Source organism: Lynx canadensis, chromosome A3 (genome assembly GCF_007474595.2).
Source record: "Lynx canadensis isolate LIC74 chromosome A3, mLynCan4.pri.v2, whole genome shotgun sequence".
Classification (NCBI taxonomy): domain Eukaryota; kingdom Metazoa; phylum Chordata; class Mammalia; order Carnivora; family Felidae; genus Lynx; species Lynx canadensis.
Window position 1 is genome coordinate 48,965,626 of NC_044305.1, and position 15,304 is coordinate 48,980,929.

Below are 15,304 nucleotides of genomic sequence, written 5' to 3' on the forward strand. Positions count from 1 at the left end.
ACCTTTGACTTGCCACAGTCTTTTATCCCTGTCCCTCACTTGGGCTGTCTGGAAGAGGCATGGGGAACATCTGAAATATGCACATCTCTTGCTCTCCCACCCATACTCCCTTCTTTCTTCTGCAAGCAGACCCTCAGTATCTTCCATTCTTAAGGAGCACACCAGACCTGGGTGGTCTATGCCTCCCTACCTCTTCATTTTTTTTTTCTCCTCTCCAGCCCCACCAGTCTCTTCTCCCTATACTCCACCCTCATTCGAAGTGCACCTTCCCCTAGTCCCACAACAGGACATCTCCAAGCTCAAGCCCTGAGTCCCCAAGGAAGGCTTCCCTGGCCCCCAAGTCCGATCATGCTCCTCTGAGGCATGCCTTCATGGAACCATTTACAACATTAATGTCAGCTCCCCACTAGACCATAAGCTCCAGGAAAACAAAGGCTGCCTTCTCACTGACTTTTTTATCTTCAGCACTTAACACAGAACCCTGCAGGAGGATGACACTAAAAAACATTCCTTTAATGAATGAAGAGTGTTAAGGAATAATTTTGCAGATATATCCCAAACACTTGAGTGAACTGGTGCCTTTTCCAACATTAATTCAAACTGTGTGCTGACTTGTGAATGAAACAATGATGTGTCCTGCAGACACGCCCTTCCCCCTTCAAGCTATGAGCATCACAGTGTTTACTGCTGAGATTGCATCTGGCTCTGGTGGTTTGGTCTCTGTATTGCTGAACTTGGTTTTCTCACTCATTTCTAATATTCAGTCTTCCCTCTTATGATGACTTGCTTAGCAAAGGAGCTGGATTTGAACTTGTCAAATTTGTTTAGTATCTGCTGTCAGTGAGTAGCCCATGCTGGTCCCTGTTTTGGGCTTACTCCTGGCCGTCTGTCCTCTTTGTGGGGAACCTCGCTGCCTTCTGGTTGGCTGCACAGCCTGCCAGCTGGGGGGGGGGTGCACTTTCCAATTCGACTCCCTAAGGGGCCTGTAATTTGTTTTATTTTCCTGCTAAAGAATTCCTGACCTGAAGCAACCCCAAATGTGCAATGACTTAGTGGGAAAGAGGGAGTTAGGTCTCAGAATTTACCTTTAAGTCAAGTGGAATAAAGGTGAGGTGGTCATGGCAGGAGTCACTCGGATGCGACACTGGGGAACTCCCCAAGGGACACACAGGAGCCTTCACAAACCACCTCTGCTAAAAGGAAAAGTGTCCACTTCAAGACAGGGGCTTCAGTTCAGTTGACTTTGCTTCTTTGTCCTTCAGAAGCATGCCTGTGAACCAGACTGCCAAAGACTGTTTGTGTCCCCAAATCCAAATGTGAAAACCCTGACCCCCAATGCAATGGCATTAGGAGGTGAGGCCTTCTGGAGGTATTGGGTTGGGATGAAGCCATGATGGGATTAGTTCACTCGTACGGGGATAAAGGGACCACTGTGCTATTGCTCAATCATGTGAGAACACAGCAAGAAGGCAGCTGTCTGCAAACCAGGAAGAGAGTTCACACCAGAACCCGACCCTGTTGACACCCTGATCTGACCTCCAGCCTCCAGAACCATTAGAAAGATGAGTTTGTTGCTTAAGCTCCCCTACTAAGGTAGTTTGCCAAACTAAGATATAAACTTCCCAGTGCATCCCAACCTCCCATAGGGCTCCATTGCATGTACCTAATTACAAGTATAAAATACTCATTTCTCAAGTTTTGTTGTTTTTCTCAAATGAAAAAAGACATTTCTATTTGGAAGCCAGGTTCCAGTGGGGCCAGCCATAATAAGTAGGATTATTTTCTGAAATGTGTCCAGGTGACTCCTGCTGCCCCTGTCCTTGGGAGATGTCATGTGAGAAGTATCCTGATATTTCAACCTAAAGTGAACAATGCCTGTTCTTTTCCACAAATGCCTGTTGGGCCACATCCCCTGTGCCACATTTTGGGAAACATTTCATTCAAAAAGGATGTTTCTCTAATGCTACTTTTCCTTCCCCTGCTTGGTTTGATGTGATATTAATGCACAACATACAGATTCCCCTTGATTCCACTGCATCTGTTGTGCCATTTCAGCTCAGATGCATGGATTTCAAGCTACGGAGAAAGCACTGTTGTTCACTCTGCCGTGTGTGTACAAACTACTCCACATTGGTCCCCAAGGTCCACCGATTGGGAGCAGAGTGCAAAATCACAAATATGCCTATGCTGACTTCTTTATTAGACCTTCTAATGATGTGCCAGATGTCAGATGCAAGCTAATGAGAAGCTGCTTGGGTCGAATGAATTCAAAAGTAAACACAAGAAATTTTCTTTTATTGGTTTTAAAAGAATAGAAGAAATTTTTAAACGTCCTCTAATGCCCTGGGGCAGTAATTAAAAACCACCCTTGTAAGCAGGCAATGCGGCTTGGTCGTGTGCTGGAGTGTGTACACATTCCCTGGTCTGTCCATGGGCTCTCCCAGATCGGAGGGGAAATATGGGTTCCTCAGAATGACATTTAGACATGAATTTGGGGTTTCAAAATGAGATGCTGGGTGTCAGAGGGCAGATTTCTACTCTCACATCAAATATGATTGGAAAAGAGCTCAGACGTGGATGGGGGAGCTTCCTGGAGGCTAAAAAGGATGGAAGCAGCTCTGTGTGCAACAAGGTTACATGCTAGGATCCATCCCCAGCCAAGCCTCCAGCTTGGCTTTTGTCCAGGTGAGAGAGCGTGCCTCAATTCCTGCCAGCCACTGTTGGAGAAAAAAGCCTGTCCTTTGCAGCTGGCCAGAACCAGGAGCTCTCACTATAGCCCACTGAGTTAAGGAGGAGGGAACCAGGATCTGAATATTTTCATTTCTAAAACTCTTGAGATGGTATCACATGAGGATTTGCTGAGAATGCCTATCCTTGCAAATATAAGATAAATTCAGTGGTAGCCATATATACTGGTGGTATCAGGTTCTCTCTCCCCAGCCTCCACCATTCTCAGCCCAGGTGTAGACCTGCAGCTTGTAGGCCAAACGGGCAGCAGAACCATCTGGTAATGCAGACATTTAATTTGCCAGAGATCCTTCTCAAAGCTGAAGGCTTGCCTCACGCACTAGCAAGAGCTTTCTTCCTCCTACTTCCTTTCCTCCCTGTTCCATCACCCCCCTCTCCCTCCTTTCTCTGAAGCCCTGAGCTGGTTTTCCTTGCTGAGCTACTCCAGTGCGAGCTACAGCCACAGGAACAGACGGTGCCTATTCAGCCATCAGAATCCTGACTGGCAGCGTGGGAAAGCTGGCTAGTGGTTGGAAAGCTGACTACTTGGTCTGTTTATGCTGTGTTTTGGGTAAATGGGATGATGTTCCTATTCAGATGATCCACATCCAACAGGATGCAGATACTTTCAATTGAAACAATAACGATAACTGTAATGAACAAGCGTGTTCAAAGACAGTTTGGCTTACTTGTTCTAACAAGAGGCTCAGTCCACCAACCAGGAGAGAACTACTCTGACACAGCATCATCCATCTGACTACAGTGATCTCAGGTGGTATGGCTGATGACTTTTAATTTTTCTACAGTTTCCTTCTCAAAGTGCCTCCCAAGCATTTTTGAGAGGCAGCATGGCTTAATGCAAGATCAATTTTCTAGAGTCGTACCTACAGGTTTCTGATCTATTGCTGAATAGTTGTATGACTTTGAACAAGTTACTGCCCCTCCTGTGCTTCGTTTTCCTCATCTGTAACTGAAGATAAGCAAAGTCACTGTGTCACAAGGTCTTGATACTAAAACACAGTACCTAGGACAGAGTAGTGAACATTCTAGCAATCTATTGCCCTTTAGCTAAGTACCCAAACAGTTTGAGACAACTACTAGATGCTCATGGAGATAGATAGATAGATAATAGATAGATGATACATAGATTTGAAATTTCCTAACTCTATAGTGAGAAAGCCCATAATCAATGGCACTTCTATAGTGACAAGCATACCCAGTGCCCAGATCTTTGTTTCTAACACCAATTTTCCAATAAAAGCAATCAGGGGTCCATGGGGAAATGGCTGATTATAGGATTTGGGCAGGAAATATACAAGATGAGCCTGGAGCAGCATCCTACAGTACAAAAAGGGAAAAGTGCTCCAAAATCAAAAGGATGGGGGCATGTCAAGGGGACATAGGAGCCAGCCTGAAAAATCTTTTCATGGTCAAAGTGACAAATAGTATTGAATTATAAGCCAAAGTATAATGTATAATATCAGGGTCCATACTGATATAAATAAATGACTGGATGAATTGATTCATGGGGGAGAACACACAAATCTCCCTTACAGATGAATTCCAAATGATTTATGTAGACACTCCACCCTGAAGGAAGAAAAGCACATATCTCATATCATGTGTGGGCTATGCAGTGACCTCCTTTGACAGAGGACAGTATGCAAAGGTAGAAAGAAGAGTGACTTTAGAATAGGGAAACCTGATAAATACTACTTCTGCCAGACAATCAAGGTCTGTATGCCCAGTGATAAGTCCTGTTGATAGGATGTACTCTTGACATGAAGTGATTAGAAGGGCACTTTACCACTGTGGTATTCCTCCCTCAAATCCATTAGACAACTGTCAGTAGAGGAGCATCCTACAATATGTATGACCAGTGCTCCTCAACATTGTCAAGGTCATCCAAAGCAAGGAAAGCCTGGGAAGCTATCATAGCCAAGAAGAGCCTAAAGAGACATGATATCTGAATGCAATATGGTATCTTGGATGGGATCCCAGGACAGAAGGTGGATAGTAAGCTTAAAACATGGACTTTAGTTTATGATAATGTATTAACATTGGTTTATTAGAAACCTGCATGCATATTACTGTGAGTATAAAATCTATTTTACAGACTGAACCTTATTATGCATACCTTATTATCAACAAGTCTACTCCTAGCTGCATACCAACAAAAATAAGTATATATGTTCATTAAAAAGTACTAGAATGTTTGTAGCAGCCTTATTTATAATAGCCTGAAACTGGAAATTATATTTGCACAAGAAAATGGGCAAATTAGTTACAGAATATTCATACAGTAGGACACTAGACAATAAATTATCTATATAACCAACAGGGATGAATCTCACAGGTGAAGGAAGCCACACACACTAGTGTCTACACTCTAGGATCTGTTATAGGAAGTTCTGAAGTGATAACTGCTGGGGGAGAGTGACAGCAAGGGGCCAGAGAAGGCTTCCAGGAGCTGACTCGGTTCTGCTCTCCAACCAGTAACCCGCTGGTTACACAGGTATGTGCATGTTGTAAAAACTTACCAAGTTGTATGCTTATGAATTGTGCACTTTCCCTATGAATGTCATATTTGGGGAAGGTGTGCATGTAAAATATATATATATATATATATATGTATATATATGTATATATATATGGTATGTGTGTGTCTATGTATATATAATATATGGTATGTGTGTGTCTATGTATATACAGATACACATATATATTTATATAGCACATATTTTTAAAATAATGAAAGATACAGAATAAGCCAATAGCCAAATGTATAGCCATTTATAGCTGTTCAAATTTGAGAAATGGGGAGGGTGACAATTTTCAGTCCTGCTAATTTTGTCTCTAATTCTTATTTAATAATAGAACTTCCTATGATCTCATGATCACTTTTATTCCCTAACAATCTGCTTTCTGACCACATGTGACCCTGGAAGAAGCAGGTGGGGCTGGGGGCACTGGGCAGGAGCACAGAGAGGGTGGCCTGGGCAAGGAGGTGGCAGTGGGAGACACCAGGAGACAGTGCAGAGTGGAGGTCTCCTCACCCTCCCCAGGGGCTCCCATTTTGCCTGGGTTCCACTCAGGTTCCCTGGATTCTCACTTGAGGAGTCCCAGCCTTCCAGCCCTCCCCTCACAGGCAAACAAACAAGTGTGTGGAGAAACCAAGGCAGTCTTCTCTCTGGATGGGGCCAGAGGCCAGCCTGTGGGGGAGAAAGGGTGTGAACGAGTTGGCAACCTCGGCCACAGGGTGGAAGTCCCTTTGGGAAGCACTTGCAGGAGCTGAGTGCCCTCTAGGGTTTGGTGGCTTCTCTAAGCCCTCATGGAGAATGCGAGGTGGCAGTAGCTCATACATCCCACATGAGCGTGGCACAGTGGCCACTGTTGATGTGTGTGTAGTTGCAGTTGTGTTCTCTGTGAAATGAGATCCACAGAAGAAATGATTTTGATGACATCTCTACAGGATGTTCCCTCCCCCCTGAGTTCAGGGGCCCAGACCAAAGGTAGGTGGAGTGGCTCCTGGAAGGCCGGTGCTCAGTGCCCATGCCCAGGTGACTGAGGTTTGAGTCAGGTTTTACCCAAACACAATCGGTATATTTGTTTCCTAATAGGTCTCTTTTCTGCTGTTCAGACCTAATTAGCAATAGAAGATCTGTTGTTTTAAATGGCTTAAAATAGGGGAAATCATAAAAATGCATGTGAAAATAAATACATGTGAGGAAAGAAACACGCGTGTTGAGGATTGATGTGAGAGCACCTGCCTCTGAGAGGTCTTCCATTCTTGTGGCTTATGTCCCAATTATCTTGCTGTTCTCCTTCAGAATGTTACATGGAGTCTGCCTCTTCTTTGAGTACAGCTCTGAGTACCTTAGTACATACCAAATGTTAACTGTAATGAATAATGGAAATAACCTTTGCAATAATGCAAAGCAATGTAATCCAGCCAGACAGATATTGGTACTAGAGGAAAAATGAGTCATAAAATATCCAAAGTTCTATAAATTTCCAAAGAGATGATTCTGGAGGCAGCAGGTGTCTTCAGGAGCCTGTCACAAATCTTGGAGGTTGGTGTTAGGTGCTGGCATTTTCTGCTCAGGCCCTCCCAGCTGTGCCTGGACCCAGCTCCTCTACAGGAATGGAATGAATGTGTCCGTGGATGATGTGGAACATGGAAACATCCAACCTTACCTATTCTTCCCCTCAAAATGAGTGTAAGAGAACCAAAGCAGCAGGGTGTCTCTAAGAGAAAATCATGATTTTACTAGACGCTCAAACAATACTTATAGCCAAGGGAAGTGAAGACTTTGACAAAGATTGTGAGAAACTCAACCCAGAGCTAAGACAAATGTTGGCCCATGGTTCCTGGCCCATGTGTGAAGGACCAGAGTCCAGACCCTTTAAAACATTTCAGATCATCTCAAGAAGGGGAGATGGTGTCCTAGCAGGGGTATGGAGCTTGGCATAGAGAACCTTGCCAAAGTGACACGAGGTCTGGGGCTAGTGTATGTCCCCATGAGAGATTCCACAGTCACATGAGGCACATATTCTAGTGGCCACCATGCTGGACAGCACGGACATAGAACACCTCCATCCTCATAGAAAGCTCTCCTGCATGGCACACACTAGACAGTCCTTCTCTGACCCACCTTCTGACCCTCTTCCTGGCTCTTCTCTTCCCTTCCTCTCCTGGATTCCTTGAGGAGCAGCAAACCCTTCTCCCTCTGTCACGCAGAGCATTGCATCATGCCCAAACTTAAAAAGCCAAGTCCTTTCCTGTGCTCAGCAGCAGAGCCAAGTAGGCTTCACCTTACACAGAAAGGGGTCATGATTATAAATATTTCCTTTGTGGATACCCCTGATTTATATCTTCCTTATCAGCTTGTAGACTCTATATAAGGCCAGTGACTGTCAGCCACAGGGATGCCCCAGAGGGTTCCTGTTGTAGTGGAAATGTTTCTGACCAAAGTGTGTTTGCACTCAGAAACCATGGTAGAAAAGGCTGTACTGTCATCTGTTCTGTATTCATGGAGTAAACTGTGCTGAACCCATCCAGGCTCCTAAAACATGCAGCTACAAGGCACCAGAGTGGTGAGTGCTGGACCCCCAGCAGCCCCTCCCTCAGCAGGGGCAGGTAAGGCTCTCTGAGGATATAGTAGGTGAGTTAAGAATTTAAAAGGCCACTGCAAATACAGAGCTAGAGAGCAGTCTATAGAGAGAAGCCAGGGCATACCTTCACTTGATTTGCATCTGTGTGTATAGAGAATTTAGCATCTCCTTTCCTTCCCTCTTCTCTGGTTTGGATATCAAGGTTTTACTAGTTTCATAAAATGAGTTTCTCTATTCTTTATGAATAGTTCTCATATGGTCATTTAATTTTTGGTAGAATCTCTTCTAAAATTATCTTGGGTGCAAGAGTAGATTTTTTAAACTATGCTTTCTTCTAGTTACTGACCCTCTCCAAAGATATCCACTAACCTACTTCTATGCCAACAGCATAGACTACTTTAGCCTGTTTTTTACTTATGTAAATAGAATCCTGTGTCCAGCTTCTTCTGTTCCACATTATGTTTCTGAGATTTATTTCCTTACCATTACTGGGTATCATTATTGTTTATCCTTTTTACTGCTGTTGGACATTTGTCTGGCTTCCTGTTTGGAGCTATTATGATGGTCATTGTTACAAACATTCTTGTAGATGTTCTTTGGTGAACATATAAGTAATATTTAAGTATTTACTAACAGTAGGTTTGTTGTTGTATAATGTGCTCATATGTTCAGCTGTGAGAAGACTGATAGTTTCCTCAAGTAGTGATAAGAATTTACACTCCTACCAGGGCTGTGTGAGAATTTGTTTTTTCCACATTCTCACTAATAATTGGTACCGTGTCCCTTTCCCACTTGAGCCTGGTGGGGGGGGGTGTACAGCACAGTTCTTTCAAGATGTGCTTGGCTGGGGCATGGCTGCACACCTGGGAAGGAGGGGAGCAGTATCTCCCCCACTCCCCTCCTCCCTGCTTGCCAGCCATGGTGTCTTCCCCTTTCACATGGTAGACATGGCCAGATAGAGGGTAGAGCAGTCTTACCTAACTCAGGCTGTCATGTGAGGCCTCATGATTTCTGGGCCTGGAGGATGTATACAGCTTTTTTCTCATCTAAGCATTCTTGTGGGTTCTTTGCAGATCCCACATGCATTCTGCATCCTCAACTACAGTTTGCATGAGACAAGCCATGCATCTTTGTCAGCATTTTCTGTGGAGGTCTGCTTGCCCCTCAGTTGGCCTCTGTTTGGCATGATCTAAGACAGTCCCAGTGGCAGCCCACCATGTCTAGTTCTTGGTGGGAGGGCCTGTCCTGTCCCCACAGAGCAGCACTTCTTTCAGCCTTGACCCTGAAGCCACTGGCAAGCCCACATCTCCCTTTTATATTCTCCAGATGGGAATTGGTCATGTTCCCTCAGTGCAAGGAACATACATGAGAACCCCAGTGCCCATTTAACCTGCTCATCCTGGGCCTACAGTGAAAGGCAAACACCTGCCCTCCTAATGGAGTGGGCCTGGGTCTCACAGCATGCTTTAAGATTCCTTAAAATTCCCTTCCCTGCCTCCAAACACCCAACCCTTTTGTCCTCTCTGTGGGGACACAGGGCTTCAGACATCTGATTTGGTTCTCCTCTCCTGTTTTGAAAATTGGGAAATGTTCAGCGGCTATCCAGCACCATGTCTCTTATGATATTGAGCCTCAAACAGAACTTCTAGCTATTGTGAGTGAGCAGAAGAAGAAAGGTAGGTAACATCAAACAAATATGGTCAAGGGCTTATAAATCTCAGGTAAACCCAGGACCTGGGTGGGCAACAAGAAGGGGAGCCACATTGGAAAGTGGGTAAGAATTGGACAGCCTGGCTGATCTCCAGCTGTGGCAAGACCTGGACACACAGGAAGCATCAGAGGAAAGCAGGGCCTAGAATCTAGTCAGAGACTATGTGAAGAAGCCAGTCCCTGCAGATGAAACCGCTAAAAGTTACGACTAGGAAAGTTCTGTCACCACCAACAGAGAGACGTTTCTGTGGATAAATAAGCAAAAGTATTAAAAAGTGCCACCCAAGGAATGTAAATTTAACTAATTCTCTGCAAGATGGACTGTCTCATCATGAAAACCTGAGCAAATTTAAATTGTTAAATGAGTATAAGAAGCTTCCTGCCTTGTGATAGATGACGTGTGCCCCTGACGTGGTGGTCTGATTTGGTGCCTGGCCTCACCTCAGGAGGTGTGACCCCAGTGGCACAGCTGACCGACCTCACACTTAGCCACAGTGTGTTTGTCCTGGTTGTGCATTCTTTGTTTATATGATTTTTAATTCCTCAGTTTAAATCCCTTCACTCAAGAGAAAGGAGAAGAAGCCAGTGGTTTTCAGGAATTTTAGCACTGTTTTCCTTTTGCTCTTCAGTTTAAAAGTCAGGTTTTCTATGTATCTTCACAACCAGATAAATGAGGGTAGTTGTGTAACCAAAGAACCAGAGTGCCCATTTAGTGTTTCAGTGTGAAATGTTCCAGCAGGCTGTTGAAGAACTCAGCGCCTCCAAGGTGTAGGGGGGAGGGGGACATTTCCCCAGTCAGGCCTGTGGCTGAGCCAGGCCCCCAAGGTGCCCTGTGGAGTCTGAGGCTTCTTGCTTTCTGATTGGAGATTCTTTATGCCCCAGTGTTTTAAGGCTCCCCACTCCCTTATGACTTTATCCACCTTGCAGAGGGTGCAAGTCTGGGTCCCACAGAAGGTACAGCTAGGTGATGGTAAAGAACTTGCTAGCCACCTGTACTTTCTGTCTTCTAAGCAAAAGGCCCCCAAAAGAAAGTAAAAAATTCACTCATGACCTGTTGGAGGAAGGGCAGGGAAGGAAAACCCAGCCCCAAGGGAGAAGTTTCCCACCCCAAATCAGGAGCAGGTGGATTTCCTGTCCTGTTCATGGGTACAAATGGGAACAGCTGCTTATAGATTGGGCCAGAGGGCCTGGCTTACAGTGTCATGCTTCTTTCTGTCCAGTTGGTGGCCCTCCCAGTTCTGCCTTCAGGGGTGACAGAGGTGATGCTGAGGGAAAGCTGCCTGTAGGCAACCGCCCTGTGAATATGAGCTCCATGGGAGGACTGCCTCTCAGCCTAGTCCCAGGAGCCAGAATTGTCACTGCCCCAAGAGTTGGCACAGATTTGATTCTGATCTGACTGGAGGAGCTCCTGACTGTGACACCATGAGTGCATCCCTTGGCTTCATGGGAGTTCACATTCACCTATGCAAGCAGGAGCCAATCTGAGCCATAGCTACTTTCATGAAAGTGTCCCCAGGAGCAGATCCTGAGATGCCCAAAGACAGGCCATCTGTCTAGGAGGAGAGTCCGGGCAGACTGGAGGTGAACAAGGCTCGAGGAAGGAGCCAGAAACTTAAAGTAAGGGGACACTGAGCCCGTGAGACCTGCCTTTCCCCAGCCCTGTGGCCTGCCTCAGCCCATAACTCAGTAAGGATGTTGAGGAAAGAGGAGATGCAGCCCAAGCCCCACTTAGGTCAGGACAGAGCCACCTCACTGAGCAGTTCTCAAACTCCTGACCCTCAGAAAGTGGTAGACATGGAAGGGCTTATTCTTGTTTGAAGCCAAAGCTGGGGATGATGTGTTCCTCAGCAATGGATGATAAACACAGCCATCAGGAGAGAGAAGGCTGCCCGGGATGGGTGCCTGGAAGCCTGCTGGCCTCTCACAGGCAACAAAAAGCCTGCAGGTCAGGTCCTCAGGGAGCCTGCCCCAGGCCCACAGCCACGTCACAGCTGATGCAAATATTTTATTGCTGTCTTAGCTGTAGCTGGTCAGTCAAGAAATAGATGACTCACCCCAATTAGATCATTTGCAGAGGGCTGATTTACAAAGATGGCTGGCGTGGGGACCACAAGGGACAGGGATGTGACTGGAGTGGGCATGTCAGAGAAGCCACAATGAGGAGGCCTGGAGAGAATAGGATGGAGGGTTTGAACCTGCAGGAGTCATCGGTTCTGCAGCCCTCACAGGTGGTGAGCCCTGTCCCCCTCTTCTAATCTCCCTGAGAGGCCCTTAGGGAGAAGGAACCAGGGCAGCCTCCCAGCCACAGGCAGGTAAATGTGGGAAGAGCGTGGGTCTGGAGAGTGAAGGGCAGGAGCCAGTGTCAGAGCTTCCACTGACCAAGCGTCATGCCCATTGGTCCACTGCACAGATGGGAACACCAACTCTCAGATTCCCTCTTCCCCTTTTAAAGTAGGTGGAGTACATGATTTTAAGTAAAGTCACACGCACACTCCCAGGGGCTGGCAGTATCCTTGACCCCACAGTGGGAGGGCCTTGGTGGCAGGTCACCCCACTGTGGGAGAAGATGAGGCTGGGCAGTATTGGGGTTCAGGGTCAAGAAGGCCATGCATGCTGTGCTGCAGGGCGCGGGGACTATAGCAGGCACTGCTGGAGACAATGTGAGTGGGTCCACCTGTGGAAAGGTCTGTAGCCGGCAGCTAGAGAAAGTGGGAAAGGTGTAGGCAAGTCAGGAGGAAGGGGCCCCCGACAAGCACAAGACGACTCAAGTAAGTTATTTGAATGCCTAAGAACAAAGTGCGAGAGGGAGTTTAAGCTGTCCATTTCCTTTGGCACACATCACCTTCCACAGCAGAAGGCATTTTCCAGGAAGACAGACTAGGATCAAGGATGGGGCTCCCACCTGCAGGGTATGTTAGCCCCACAAAAACAGAGGTCAATCCCATGTTGCCATTAGAAAGGAGGCTATTAGGAGGTAAAATGCCAGCCAATATTCCTTAGGGCCATAAACCAGAGGGAATGAGGTTTAGAAATAACACCCCACAAGCTAAAAACAAAAGTGTGAGAGCTGAGGGTGTGAGTGGCTTCCCTTTCTGCAAATGCCCACATGCAGGAATCAAAGAAGTGCCTTGCATGGTGAATGGACAGGCCATCAGGGCACACAGCTGCCACGACCTCAGGTGGGGACACCCAGGAGACTGAGTTCACCCCCTGAGCTCCAACTCTCCCAGTTTCATTCCTTCTATTGCCAACATGGAAAGGTGATTCTGTTGGGAAAATGTGGGTCATCAGGATGCTCTCCACGCCAGACCAGGGCTGCCTTCTTGCAAAGCAGTGAGTCTCATCCCAGTTTGCCTGAACTGTCCCTATTGCAGCACCGAGTGTCCCAAGTCCTGGGAATCCCCTCAGTACTGAGCAAACTGGGACAGTTGGCCACCCTGGTCTCGACCTTGCCTGCACACTGGAATCACCTGGAAGCATGAAAGGCACAGAAGCCAGGTCCCAACCCAGAGCCTCTGACTTCCCTGGCCCAGGGTGTGGCCTGGGCATCAGGAGTTTTCAAAGCTTCCTGGCAATTGGAATGTACCCCAAGTTTGAGAAGTCCTGCTGCAGAGCCATCTGACATGGTGCAGTCTGTGCTGATGAGACCCACATGCCGTTCCAGGTAAGGCCTCTCAGCATGCCTGCAGCACACTCACTTACAAACCATGGGCTGCATGTGCACACTGGGGTGTAGACAAGTCTAGATCCCCAGTTAGGGCAAACAAACAACATCTGCTTATTCCAGCCAAGAAGCAAGCATCTGCAATGTCCTCCTGTCCTTACCAGGAGATGCCAGGTTGGCTCTGTTCCTTGGTATCTCCTTTCCTTCCCCACCCACCCCAATGTAGCAGTCAGAGCAGCTGGAAACGTGGCTGCTGGGGGAATCCAGTAGGCCTGGCTGACCCTCAGCTCATAAAAATACACATGCACACAGTCCTGCTTTCAGCATCAGGGCTTCACAGACCCCTGGATCCAGGACCAGACCCCTGCACTCCTGCATAGCAAGAAAAGCCTGGAGACTTAGCCCAGAAGTTTTCAGTATGGAAATATTTCTTCAAGGTTGCACCTCAAAGGAGATACAAGCTGATTTGTAGCCACAGGATCCATTTTCTGAAACAAAGGATGTGTGTCAGGGACCACCTTTGTTAGACCAGGATGCCCAGTCTGTGGAGTGTAAACGCATCGCTACCTCACAGGAGCTTCTGCAAAATGCAGATGCTGAGTGGCATTGCTGAAAAGCAGCCTGCTTGCCAATCTGTTTGCTGTTTCTGATACATCTCAGCAGATAGCATCTCCAACACAACACACTTCCTGTTGGAACAGTTGCTCTATAACCAAACAAAACGTAGAGGGTGTTCCCAGCTTGCACTGTGAGAGTAAACCATGGAGCTTGATTCCCCAGCTGACACTTCTGGGCTCCTGGGGACTAGAGCACTCGCACCATGGGCTCAGAACCTGCCAGAGGGGATGTCTGCAGAGTTGGGCCAGAGCTTAGGTCAAGGCTGCCCAGTGCCACTACTTTCCTCACACAGACCACCAGAGAACCCAGGAGGGTGCACATGGTGCCAGTACCACCTGGAAGCATTTGAAGGGAGCTGATCTTGTACAGCCCACTCGGTCATTCATGGAATGTTCAGTGAGTTCCTACCATCCACCCAGGCTTCAGGCAGACGGTGTGGACAAGGCAGGCGTGGACCTGTCTCTGGAGCTTAAAACTGAGCCAGGAAGGCAACTACTAAACATAGTTACTGAAACATGTGAGCCTTGATGAGATGGGTCAGTTGGGACACAGGCACTCCCAGCAGGGCCTGTTTTCAGGGGGAGGGAGTGCCCAGTGTGCCCTGCCTTCCTGTCTGTCCTCTCCTGTAGCAAGTCCCAGGGCAGATTGCCTTAAGGGTAGTGGTAATGAGAGATAGTAGCAAAGCCCCATTCTGATGGAATGTGGCCGCCTGGCTAAGGATGGGCATTTCTAGGGAATCATGTTATGAGACACTGGGGTGTTTGGGAGTGCTGCTAGAGAAAATGAAACACAGCTAATTGAGGCTTAATTAATTAATTAGCATTGTCCTAGGAGGCTTCTCATTCAGCATTCCCTTAGTTCTGCTTCATCAAGAATTGTCAGCAGTGAGCTCCCAAGCTCCCTTCCAAGAAAGAAAATCAGGAGAGGAAGGCAAAAACTGACCTCCAGGATCCAACAGGTAGGAAAAAGAGAGATCCCAAGCAGACCAGAGTCCCTTCTCAACCAGACACAGAGCTCCACATTTCATCAGTCAGGGTCAGGACTGTGCAGGGTGGAACTTCATCTCATGAGTTACTTTTGAGTCTAACCCTTTGTGGTCTGTTGCAAAGGTTTTGGCATACCTTAGTTTGAGTAAACAACATACCACACCCATACCGGCCTACACAATGCAGAAATACCACTGATGACACATGGAGATAGGACCCAGGGAAGATCTGGTTTTCTGGAGATGGGCCAGAGAGTGAGTTAGGACATTGACCTGAACAGTGGGCTCTGCCTTTCCCCGACCACAAAGAATCCCCAGCCATCTTGGGGTTAACCCTCGTCAGCATCACTTGACCCTCCCAGGGGTTAGGGGGTCCTGGTAGCTTCTACCCCCATCAGCCAAATTCATCATTTTCCTCAAGTGGTCCTTTTAGGATGGTTACAGCTGAAACTCATGACAGTCCCCATGCTCTTGTGTAACATTTC

The 15,304-nt window shown here is 47.0% G+C and overlaps 1 protein-coding gene across 1 annotated transcript in view; it reads left to right on the plus strand.

Annotated features, from left to right (window-relative positions):
- The window catches only part of SYNDIG1 (synapse differentiation inducing 1), a 106,684-nt gene that overhangs the window by 89,117 nt on the left and 2,263 nt on the right, over nucleotides 1-15,304 (plus strand). The gene's annotated exons all lie outside the window — the stretch shown is intronic.